We start from the raw sequence: 13,502 nt of genomic DNA, 5'->3' as shown, positions 1-13,502 counted from the left end.
ACAGTTTACAACCTCGAACTTTGTAAGACATTGATAAAGCTTCTAGCTTCATCACAGATGTTTAGTAAGCATCAATACTCCACCATGACAATCACAATCAAATCAGAACAGCCGTTACACGTGGAAACAAAAAGCAAACAAATGATGAATCCAAACTTAATATTCATTCAGTTAGCTGAACATGAATACCTAACTTGATGATGAATCAAATTATGCATAAAACGATACAATACAATATCTTTGTCATTATCATTGATAAAGGAACATGAATAACTAATAATTTTTAAAAAAAAAATTGAATGGATCATTAATTAAAATATCTAACATAAATATGAACCGAGATCAATCCCATTGACATTGTGGCAGAACCCAGAAATGATGCATCCACTCGAAGGAAAGCGGTAAGAATTGATTGCGATAACTTCCATCCTTCACATTATAGATTCTTAACCCTGAATCCATATGATCATTCATATAAATCGAATCCTTTTCCAATGTGGAGAAACAAGAGGCTGACACAGAAATTGAATCACCAACACTTCCGACAAATAAAATGTTGTCTTCCAAACTCTCAAGTTTGTTCATTTGTTCAAGTTTTCCACTCTAGCATTCAGTTCCAATTTGAAAACGTGCATTTTGATAGAAAACCCGTCGATTAAGCATCTTCTCATCAACCATATGTCTCCGGTCAATGATTTCACAAAATAAGCAGGTCCATCATAACAACGTAGTTTTGGAATCATATATGGAGTACTAGCCATCTTCTCATAGTAGGAAAAATTACGATCAATTGAGTCATCAGAAGGAGGATTGTTTAGCTTTAAGGATACAATGGTGTCTCTGTTGCTATCAGCAAATACCAAGCCTTTATAAAATACAACATTAGTGAAAAAAAATTCATTTGTGTCTACACGAATCCAAAATGATTGGCTTGCTCTTTTGAAAACGAGATAAACAAACTTGTGAATTGCTGCAACCACATAATCACTTGGATTTGTCATGGGGTCAGCAGACAAGGTAACCTTTTTGAGAGATTCGAGAGGTGGCAGACTAATAGGAGGAATACTACACTTAAAAGGATTCACTAGAGTAATGACATCGTTATCATCCACCAATGCAAGCCAACCATGGCTACAGCCCAAAAACAATTTCATTTTATTGATGGAAGGATGGGAGAATTCAATAGGGTACTCTTTCTTACTTAGGATATTATACAATGATATCTTCTTTGTCTGTGATATTGTATGTATATGCGACAATTTTTTTGTGAGGGTCATCAGCATAGGCAGTACATTAATCCTAAATTGATGATTTTTATGGTTAAGCTTTGCAATTGATAGCCAATTCTTACACACAACACCGAACCTAACATAGTCTGTTTGCACTTCCAGTACGAGTGCCAAGCAAATTATGCTGATTTGGAGGAATCTGAAGAGATGGTGCTAATGGCGTATGAAGACACGTTCGGAGGTGATCGAGATGTTCTGTGGTATATTGACTCTGGGTGCAGCAATCACATGTGTGGTGATTCATCACTTTTCTGTGAGTTAGAAGAAGGGTTCAACAAGGTGGTTCGATTGGGGAATTATGCAAGCATGAACGTTGTTGGAAAAGGAAGTGTTCGATTGAATGTAAAAGGAGTAAGTTACCTTGTACGAGATGTATATTATGTGCCCGGTTTGAAGAATAATCTTCTCAGTGTTGGGCAGCTGCAAGAAAAGGGTTTGGCACCAAAGATTCGGTCATCTCAGCTACAAAGGCCTGAAGACTTTGCAAACAAAAGGCATGGTGAGAGGCTTGCCAAGTTTCTCTGAGGGTGAAATTGTGTGCACAAATTGCTTGAAAGGGAAGCAACATCGTGATGTAATCTCAAGGAGAAGCACATGGAGAGCATCAGAAAAGTTGGAACTTGTTCATGCTGATATTTGCGGTCCGATTTCTCCGTTTTCAGAGGGTAACAAAAGGTACTTCATTTGCTTTATTGATGACTATAGTAGGAAGGCATGGGTGTATTTTCTTGCTTATAAGTCAGATGCATTCACTACCTTTAAGCTATTTAAAGCTCTTGTTGAAAAAGAAACTGACTTGTCCATTAAATGTCTAAGAACGGATCGTGGAGGTGAATTCACATCAAATGAATTCAAGGAATATTGTAAAATGAATGGAATCAAGAGGCAATTAACTGCTGCATATACACCACAGCAAAACGGAGTCGCCGAGAGGAAGAATAGAACCGTGATGAATATGGTGAGGAGCTTATTGGTTGAGAAAAATGTTCCAAGAAAATTCTGGGCAGAGGCGGTAAACTGGGCATTCTATGTTCTTAATAGATGTCCAACATCATCAGTAAAGGAAATGACACCAGTGGAAGCTTGGTGTGGGGTGAAGCCTTCAATCGGGCACTTGAGAGTCTTTGGTTGTATAGCATATGCACATGTGCCAGATGCTCGACGAACAAAGCTTGAAGATAAAAGTCTTTGTTGTGTTCTTTTTGGTGTAAGTGAAGAATCAAAGGCATACCGACTTTATGATCCTACCTCCAAGAGGATTATTATCAGTCGGGATGTCGTCTTTGAAGAAAATGGGCAATGGAATTGGGAGAAGAGCTCAGAAGAAGATAACACGTTTGATATGGAATGGGAAGATGAGGAAAGAGAAGAAAGGGAGGAATCGAGTGATGGTAATGAAGAAGAAAATGCAGCTGATGGTAATGAAGAAGAAAATGCAACTGATGATAATGAAGATGAAAATGCAGCTTCTCCCGTGACAGAACGCCGAAATAGAAGAGCACCTGGGTGGATGAATGATTATGTTTCTGGTGAAGGTCTTTCCGATGAAGAGGTACAAACTCAGTTAGTCTTGGTTGCTCATGCCGTTCGTTCTGATCCTACTTCATTTGACGAAGCAGTAAAGGAAGTGAAATGGAGGGCAGCGATGGATGCAGAAATGAAATCAATTGAGAAGAATGGAACGTGGGATCTCACGGAGCTGCCGAAAGAAGCGAGAAAAATAGGAGTCAAATGGGTGTACAAAACAAAGTTGAATGAGCTGGGAGAAGTAGAAAAATACAAGGCTCGCTTGGTCGCCAAAGGGTATGCTCAGGAATATGGAGTTGATTATGAAGAAGTGTACGCTCCTGTAGCTCGTATGGACACGGTTCGAATGATTTTGGCACTTGCTGCACAAAGAGGTTGGTGTGTATTTCAGCTGGACGTGAAGTCAGCCTTTCTTCATGGGAAGTTAGCTGAGAATGTATACGTGGAGCAGCCAAGGGGTTATGAAATAAAGAATGAGGAGCATAAGGTATATAAGCTTAACAAAGCTTTGTACGGACTTAAGCAGGCACCACGAGCATGGTTCAGCCGAATTGAATCATACTTTAGAAAGGAAGGCTTTGAGAAGGAGGACAACGAGCAAACTTTGTTTACCAAAGTCAAACAAGGTAAACATTTGATCATTAGCTTATATGTTGATGATTTAATTTACACCGGAAATGATGAAAAAATGATGTCTGAATTCAAAGAGTCCATGATGAAGGAATTTGATATGTCAGACTTGGGTAAGATGAGGTATTTTCTTGGTATTGAGGTAGTCCAATTTGATGGCGGTGTTTTCATCAGTCAAACGAAGTATGTGACAGAAGTGTTGAGAAGATTTGGAATGGAGCATAACAATCCTGTTGAAAATCCAATGGTGCCAGGATTTAAAATCTCCAAAGATGAAAATGGTGTTGAGATGGATGGTTCATTTTTCAAGCAGCTGATTGGAAGCTTGATGTACTTGACTGCTACGAGGCCAGACATAATGTATGCGGTTAGCTTATTGAGCAGGTATATGTCAAGACCTACAGAAGTTCATTATTCGGCAGCGAAGAGAATTTTACGTTACTTGCAAGGTACAACAAAGTTTGGCATTCTTTACAAAAAGGAAGGAAATTGTGAATTGATTGGATTTACTGATAGTGATTATGCTGGATCGGCGGAGGATAGAAGAAGTACTTCAGGTTATGTTTTTATGTTAAGTGGAGCTGCAGTAGCTTGGTCTTCTCGGAAGCAACCGATAGTAACGTTGAGCACGACAGAAGCTGAATTTGTAGCAGCTGCTGGAAGTACTTGTCAGGCAATATGGATGCAAAGGGTGCTGAAGAAGATAGGCTACAAGGGCAGTGAAAGTACTGTCATCTTTTGTGACAACAGCTCAACAATTAAGTTGTCGAGGAACCCGGTGATGCATGGCAAGAGCAAGCACATTGATGTGCGCTATCATTTCTTAAGGGAGCTTGTGAATGATGGAGTTGTACAACTTCAGTTTTGTGGTACAAGGCATCAGTTAGCAGACATCCTAACCAAACCGCTAAAATTGGAGTCATTTCGGGAGCTGAGATGGAAGCTTGGAGTCTGTGATTTTTCAGAAGTTAACTAGCTGCAAATGCAGTCTAGTTCAAGGGAGGGAATGATAAGGCTTAGTCAAAAGAGTCCTAGTCTTTAGCATTGTTTGTTAGTTGATTTAGTCAAGTTTGTTAGTCAAGTTTGTTTCCTTATTTTTAGCTAGAACGTGGGCTGTAGCTTGTTACAACACGTTTGTTTTTTGCTTCTATTTATTTTGCTGCACTTTCATATTGAATAAACAAGTCATTCCCATAACTGTTACTTGCTTTCTCTATAGTTCTTATTGCATCTAACATTTATGACATGTTTTCAGCTTATTTACGTAGATCTTAAAAATAACTTAGGGGAATAACTCATATCTTAGATGAAAAAAAAAAAAACTTTATTTTATTTTTATTATAGAGATTATACAAAACTGCTTATCATAATAAGCGTTTATGTTATAAGCTGCAAATGAAGTTTTTTTTTTTTTAAACCAATAAGCTGCAAATGAAGTTGTTTTTAACCAAACAAGCCATATTGCCATATTAAAGTAGACATGTACTTGTCCCCTCCCCTCCCCTTCCCTTCGTTGAAACTTGGTGTATAATCCATAGGCTCTCAAAAAATAACTTACACGAACAAGTTATAACTTACATAGAAACAATTTGACTCTATTTTATCTTTCCTTATAAAAATAGTTTCTACATAAACATTTATAATGATAAGTGTTTATGCTATAAGTGTTTAATTGTTAAGTTTATCCATACAGGGTGCCTTGGTATTACTGAAAAGCAGACAAATTAAAAAGAACAAAAACAATATGTAATTGAGAGAAAGAAGAAAAAAAAAACTTTATGATAATGGATGCAATAAATAGAAAAATAAAAATCCAACCCATTTGTGGAGAATGAAAAGACGAAGAAAGAAACGAAACCTGAATTGGTGAGAAACCTTTTAATCGTGGATGCATAAAAGGTTTTACTCTTCGCTGAGCTTTTATTTGTTGTTTTAGGGTTTAATTACTTGGGTTTGGGCTTGCGCTTGCGTTTACAATTTAATGTTTTTTTTTTTTTTATCAACTAACTAGTGTTTGGACCGACACTTCATGTTCGCCTATCTAATCTTTTTATTGTTCTGCTGCGTGTAAATTTTAAACAATATCTTTTATGAAATTTTGTTTAAAATTATTTTGATTTTGAATAAAATTATAACTATAGATAATAGATATTTTGCATTTTCATATTGTAACAAACTATACTTATATTTTTTCATGATATTAACAAAATAACATTCTTTAGTCAAATTTATTTAAGGGTAAAATTGAAAGTGAAAAACCTAGTCTAAAACCGTTTATTTCTCTTTATATTTACATGTCCTTCTACCGTGTATTTCTCTTTATATTTACGTGTCCTTCTTCTACGGTCCAAAATCTGATTATTTGATAAGTGTAAAATTTTATCTGATTATTTGATAAATTAAGTTTTTTTAGAGTGATAAATTAAGTTATTCAATTGCTAAAAAATGATATAATATAAAAATAGGCAAATGCTAACTAAAATTGGAAGAGAAAATATGTTACACCTAAACTTTGTATTTTTTTATACAATAAAGAATAATTAATTTGTAAATAAAATGGTTTAAAGTTTTGTTTACACCTAAATATAAATATATGGTTAAATAAGTTTTTAGTCCCTAAATTCAAACTTTTAGCTTTAGTTCCCCTAAAATTTTCTTTCGACTTTTTCCCTTCTAAAAGTTTTACATCACCACTTTTGGTACCTACTTTTAAATCAACAGTGTATCATTCAAAATTTTGAATGAATTTTTGCATGAATGTTTAAAATATTATAAGAATCCCTCCCAAAAACAAAAATGAACTCTTTAACAAAACATGAATTAAATGTGAATTTTAAATTAGTATGTATCTTAAATAAAATTTTAAATTGGTCACGACGACTTTTCTATACTTAAAACAATAATATTTGTTGAACGGTTCTAATATCGCACGAGTCTTTATGAATTGATATTTATTTTTGATAGAAACTGAAATACTTATTGTTGTGCGAAGGATAGTAAAATCCTTCTTATTAATTTTTTTAAGAGTAAATTACACTCCCCTCCCCTCCCCTCAAAGATGCTTGAATTACACTCCCCTCCCCTCTTATGTTAAAATATACACTCCCCTCCCTTGAAAAATAAAATTTATACTCCCCTCCCTTATATGATGCTTGAATCACCTCCATATCCGATAAATAAAATGTTGTTTTCCAAACTCTCAAGCATGTTCATTTGTTCAAGTTTTCCACTTTGCACATCCAGATCCAATTTGTAAACGTGAAGTTTGTATGAATCCTCGTCGATTAAACATTTTCTCACCATCCATTTGTCTCCGGTCAATGATTTCACGAAACAAGCACGTCTAGAATAACATTGGTTTGGAAAAATATTCGGAGTACTAGCTATCTTCTCATAGTAAGTAAAATTAGGGTCATATGAGTCAACATAAGGAGGATTGTTGAACTTAAAAGGATACAATGGTTTCTCCTCGGCTATGAGCAAATACTAGGCCTTTGTAAAACACAGCATTAGTGAAAGAAAATTCATTTGTGTCTACACGAATCCAAAATGATTGACTTGCTCTTATGATAGCGAGAGAACTAAAATTGCAAATCGCTGCAACCACATAATCACTTGGGCTTGTAATTGGGTCAGCAGACAAGGTAACCATGGAGACAGACTCGAGAGGTGGCAGACTAATGGGAGGTATACTGCACTTAAAAGGATTGACTAGAGTAATGACATCATTATCGTCTACTAATGAATGCCAACCAAATGAAGATCCCCGACACTTTTTAATTATCATATGAGACGAAAATTGAATGGGGTACTCTTTGGGATTTAGAATGCTATACAAGGATCTGTTTTCATTGTCTGAGAGGATCATCAACATAGGTGGCACATTAATCCTAAATTGATGATTTTTATGGTTAAGCTTTGCAATTGATAGCCATGTCTTGCAGACCACGCCAAACCTAACATGATCTATGTGTTTTTCCAACTTATCAAGAACCAAACTAAGAGGAAGTTCTTCTAAATTTGCCCAATTTACCTTCCTCATTGCTAAGTGACTAACTGGTGGAGAAACTGAATGCCGTAAAGTCTTTACCTGCAAAAAAGTATAGACAATAACTCCATTTAAAATTCAGTAAAGTCTTTAATCCAAGGACAAAGCAACAGAACCATGTTACCATACCAACACAGCCATGTAACAATATTAGGTCTTCTTTGGATTGATTTATTTGAGTTTATCTCCTAAAATACACGCTAGCATCAACACAACTGTTCGAAGATGTGTCATGTGTCCGACACATGTCAAACACCAACATATGTGATTATATTTAAATTTTTTTCATTTTCTTAAATTACAACCCGGTGTCAAAGTGTCAGTGACGCGTCTGATGTGAGGTTGTTTGAGTGAGCTTGTGGAAAAACAAATCATGACATGTCCTAAGCTCTCCAGAATAGTTAATCAAAACAGTTTATAGGTTATATGAAAACAGCTTAACTTTATTTTATCTACTAGAACATCGACCCGTGCGACGCACGGGTCCAACCAACGAAGAAAAGAGACGAATAAGTTATATCGTCTAATTGGGTTGTATTTTAATAGTTCCATAAGGAATATGATGTATTACATAATTAGTATTAAGTTGACATCGTTCGAGTATGACATCATTAAAGTACAAATAAGAGTCATGAACAATTTATGCTAACACGTTCTTGGATTTACATGGACAATTTACAAAGCAAATTTTTACTACATTAGAATATATAACTATCTTTGATTTTTATAAACTCTAAATGGGAATGAAGATAGTGGAGGTCAGATGTTTGAGACATGCTAACCTCTAAGGCTTAAGAGAGGTTACACGTTCATTCAACATTATGTTACTTAAAATAAATGGTTTCAAAAATATACATTCAATCATAGTCAGGTGTGCTTTACCATATGACTAACTAACTTACATTAAAAAAGGATAACTAATGATAGAAAAGTATCTTGGCCATTTTCGGATTGAAACATGTTAAAATCATAAAATAAGTTGAACTTTTTAAAACTTGATCGTACTATTAATGTATCCAAACTGAGTTGAACTTGTTCAAATTTGAGTATTTTAGATCCTCTAAATTTATATGTAGGTGACCTGCTTAAACTATATATTATGTGATGTCCGATAATTGTTAACTTGTAGCTTTGCTTCTATCTCAGTCTGTTTGATGTCTTATAACTTTGCTTCTATCTCTTAAAATCATAAAATAAGTTGAACTTATTTAAATTTGAGTATTAACGATGTATCCAAACTTTGTTTAACTTATTTAAATTTTGTTTACGCTATGTCTGCGCATAATTTTTTTTGTCTTTTATATTTTCTTCTAACACTATATCAGATGGAATAATTTGCAAATACACTATATTATACTGAATCAAAATAAAGGTGGACATATAACTTAACGCAAGAAAGACATATTCATTAGATTTTCTGGGGATAAGGAAACATCTTACACGTTGTTACTGAAAACATAAAACAAAAATACATCTCTAAACCATCATTGGTAAGTCTGAGATTAAAAACAAAAACAACTTAAAAACATATAAGAAAAATACATAGAACTAACTACATATGAATCTCGTGTAATACAATTAAAATTTGATTATATCTACAACTTGAAAAACCCCAATTAGAAATTTCTAATACATGGATTGACTCAAAGAAAATATGATGTATCTAAAATACCTCAAAAAAAAAAAAACACACACACATTTTCTTGATTATGCTGACCCGTGAGAGGGTGAAGATGATTTCTGCTGAGGGGGTTAAGCTTTAATAATAAGAGATAAACGTGAGCATATGAATAACATTCATTGCGTGACAAAGGGTTAGAAGGACAAATAAGAAAAGGAAAAAACCTGAGTAAGCGTCTTTGGGGAAGTAGCATTTGTGTTATGGTCTTTTTAGGGATTTAATTTAATAATCAATTGTATGTTAATAGGAATTGGGTTGGGCTTGCCATTGCAATTTGATGTTTTTGTTTCTTATAACAAATAAATTTTGTCGTAGAAATCTGATTAGTCCCTACACTTTCATCCAATTTTGACGTTGATCCTTACACTTTTTTTGTTTGACATTGGTCCCTGCACTTTGCAAACATTTTGGTTTTGGTCCTTATGTTAAGTCTCAGTTAAAAAAACAGGCTTAAATGTTAAGTCTCAGTTAAAAAAACAGGCTTAAATATGTGATTAGTCCCTGCACTTTCACCCAATTTTAAATTGGTCCCTGCAATTTTTTTTGTTTGGTATTGATCCCTGTACTTTGTAAAATTTTTGACTTTGGTCCTTCTGTTAAGCCTCAGTTAAACAAAAGCCAAAACTAACGATGTGCCACGTGGACTAATCATTCCACGCCACATGGCACACTAAAAGACAAAAAAATCCAATTTTTAATTATTATTTCATTATCTTTTTAGTTAAAAATATCATTAGTCCCTGCACTTTCAGCATTTTTTGATATTAGTCTATGCACTTTGATATTGGTCCTTGAACTTTTTTTTCTTTTTTAAAAAAATTTGAATGAAATTATTATATTTTATTATTATTATTTAATTATTATGTTTTCTTTTTCTTTTTTAAAAAACTTTGAATGAAATAATTCTTTTTCCACCTACTAGCTTCTCGCGTCCTCTGAATTTCTCGTTTTTTTTTTCATTCGAATTATATAATATGAACAGTCTACAAATGGCCGATCGTCGCTCATCCCTCGTGTTCTCTCCCGTGAAGTGATTAATCCCTAAAATGGGCATGCAATCAAAAATACGGGGATAGAAAGATAAGAAAGAAAGGCAAAGGTGGGCTAGCTCAACTTCTGAGGCTACCATGGATGCTTTTTAGATACAGGGAGAACATGAAATGAAAGTCAAGTGGAGCTCTTCCCCTCTTAAAGTACTTTGCCTTCTTTCCTTGGCTTGGTGGGAAGGGCTACTCATAGTGGTATCTGTATCTGGCCTCTTTCGAAATGGGAACACACTAACAAATTTCTCTAGTTCCTGTAATTATTTTTTGAAAAGGTTCAGAAAATATAATCTGATTAAAGATAGTATCAAATTAGATTATATAATTTGAACTCTGTCAAACTCCCATCATACTAGTTTCAAAGAGCAATAGCAATCTATATCCGAAATAAATACAAATCATATATACAAATCAACAAAAGTACACCAAAAATATATATATATATAGAAAAAGAAGCAATCTTAAGCACATCCTAAGCAGGCACGAAGACTAAAATCGTTTTGTGATAGTGAACATCTTTTTTTGGCAAATTGACTCCAGATTGCTTGCAACATGCAATACTATCCATACAGTAACAAATATTCAAGTGTTACAAAAGAAATTCCAAACAAAATATCAAAATCAAACAAGACATAAACACAACTACTAGGTAGCATGTCCGCCCTTAACACCCCCTCCTCCTCCGACAATAGAAGAACCCTCTCTGAGCCTCAACCGCAATCCTCTCCAAAACATAGTACAAAAATAACATCAATACATCTCCCTTTCACATGCACCTGGCCACGTGATGTGCATATTGGGGGAGGACAGGCACGTCTGATGATCCACCGGTATATGAATCCATCTCGTGTGCCTCCTCCTCTTCATTAGCATATGGAAAGTCATCATCATGAGCATCCTCAGCCTCATCATGCTCTTGATACTCATGATGATGTGGTCCCTCCACCTCAACTCGGGATTGGGGCTCAAGCCCGTGCACTTGAGACGTTCTGGCTCCATACCTCCTTCACCTCTACCCCTTCGCACCTTACCCTGCCAAACGGACTTCTCTAACCGCTCTCACCAAGACGATGCAATCATTGCAATTATGGTGCCTCTAACACGGTTCGGGTGTTGGTTCATATATGAAACAATCAAAATCACATATACAAATCAACAAAAATACACAAATTTAACAAAAAAAATACAAATTTTCAGCACATCCTCGACAGGTTTGGATTATAAAATCCGAAATGATGAACAATTTATTTTAGATTATATAATCCAAACTAGATCAACACCTAGAGAATAGAACATATTGAGGAACAAATGATTAAAGAAATGCGACATTACCTTACCTTTGGTGGTTGAAAATGCTTGAAATGTAATAAATTAGACAAGAAAACTATGAATCATATAATGTGTGGTGGTTCGTATTTTGGAAGGTTTGGGAGAAATTTAGGGGGAAATTTCGTAACTATTGACATGGGGAGGGTTTCTAGTTTTGCTTGTACATTGGTATTGTTAGGATTATATAATCCTGACCGTATTTTTCCGTTTGGATTATATAATCCGAACATGGATAAAACAACAATTCGGAGGGTGCACGAGAAGTACATGGAAAAGGAAATCTTTAAATAAATCTTTTTTCCCGGGAAAAATATTAGGTTTGTTTTATTTTTAAGGGTTAATTATGTTTTTGGTCCCTACAAGATTGCGACCTTGTAAGTTTAGTCCTTACTTAATTTTAATAGCATTTTTAGTCCCTACAAAAAATTTCTGCACTCAATATTAGTCCTTACTCAATCCAAATTTGTTTAATTTATGCTTAAACTCTTAAGTTTTTCAACAATTTTTTACAGGCGTGTTAAGAACGTTATTAAAAGGTCCTCCGAAAAAAATATCGCAAAAATTTGATTTCTACGTCCATATTTTTGTTACTTATATCTTAAACTTTTGTCGTTTTAAAAAAATCATATTTAATTTATTTCATGTTAAAAAATTATAGATTTTAGTAAATGAACCTTTCATAGTGTTCTAAACTTGTATAAAAAGAATCGTTAAAAAATTTAAGAGTTTAAGGGTAATTAAACAAAATTTATTTTAGCAGGGACTAAAATTATAAGTAAATTTTTTTTTGTAGGGACTAAAAATGCTATTAAAATTAAGTAAGGACTAAACTTACAAGGTCGCAATTTTGTAGGGACCAAAAACATAATTAACCCTATTTTTAAATAAGATGAAATTATTTATTAAAGTAACACTAATAATTTTGAACTAGATGCGATAATATCAACACTAATAAACCGGATCTCATCATAACTCTGTAGTTAAGTGTGTTTAGCCAAAAGTAGTATTAAGATCGATGACCTCATGAAAAGTTCATGTGTTTGAAAAAAAATTAGCAGCGTTTTTTTTAAGAAGTCAAATGCAATATGTATTAAAAATCGTCCCAATTAAGCACAATATGTGCCTAAAAGGGAACAATACAAAGTGTCAAACTAACAAAAACAAAAGCCTCAACTACAAAGAGGAGTACCCTATACAAAGAGATGGTGAAGACCACCAAAAATAAAAATCAGAAGAAAATTTCGGCTTATTCGCCTTAAGCCAACCACTAGGAATGAAGCTTAATACTATCAAGAAGTTGATCATAAAACAACATTGTGTAGTTAAATATTCTCGAGTTGCGTTCCTAATGACCCAAAGACAAACCAACCAAACAATCTGAAAACAGGCACACATGTTCATTTTGAAAGCTTGATAATCAATATCCGATGATTGCAACCCTTTATCCAGTACACTTCGATAGGAATAAAAACATGATTAACGCAAATAATGTTTACATTTTTTTTATCTAAATAAATGTTTTTCTTTTACGGGAAATAAATAAATGTTGTACTTGGTATTGAGAACCTAATATATTCTCTATCTTATATTTTCTTAATGGAAGTCCTCCACTACATATATAAGAGTGTTTTATGATCACAAACAATATTCAACGAGTGTGTTTGTGGCGGAGAAATATATACGATCTAATGTGAATAAGAACATGGTAAACTTTGGCATGAATCATTAACGTGATATGTTGGTTATCTCCCACGTGATGTCTGACCCTTTTTACCTACATTTTGCTCTATGATTATCTTAACAGAAAAAAGAATATATATACCACCCACAATGCAAATATTGATATGAGTATCGAAGCAAATTAATCTTGCATATGAATAATACTAGCTGCTTCAACTTTCTATTACAACACTACTGGACCCAAAAGCAAATTGTGAGGAAATACAACAATTAAT

General features: G+C 34.1%; 2 pseudogenes; both read right to left on the bottom strand.

Annotated features, from left to right (window-relative positions):
- Positions 1–342: 342 nt before the first annotated feature.
- On the bottom strand, positions 343–1,746 carry LOC146908697 (uncharacterized; annotated as a pseudogene).
- Positions 1,747–6,587: 4,841 nt separating this feature from the next.
- Positions 6,588–7,488, bottom strand: LOC146908696 (uncharacterized; annotated as a pseudogene).
- Between the last annotated feature and the right edge of the window lie 6,014 nt (positions 7,489–13,502).

The sequence above is a fragment of the Medicago sativa genome, chromosome 7 (genome assembly GCF_051527215.1).
Source record: "Medicago sativa cultivar Bolivia chromosome 7, Bolivia_mono, whole genome shotgun sequence".
In the NCBI taxonomy this organism is placed as follows: Eukaryota; Viridiplantae; Streptophyta; class Magnoliopsida; order Fabales; family Fabaceae; genus Medicago; species Medicago sativa.
The sequence above is the reverse complement of the archived record's forward strand: the minus strand, read 5'-3'. Positions and strand labels throughout refer to the sequence as shown.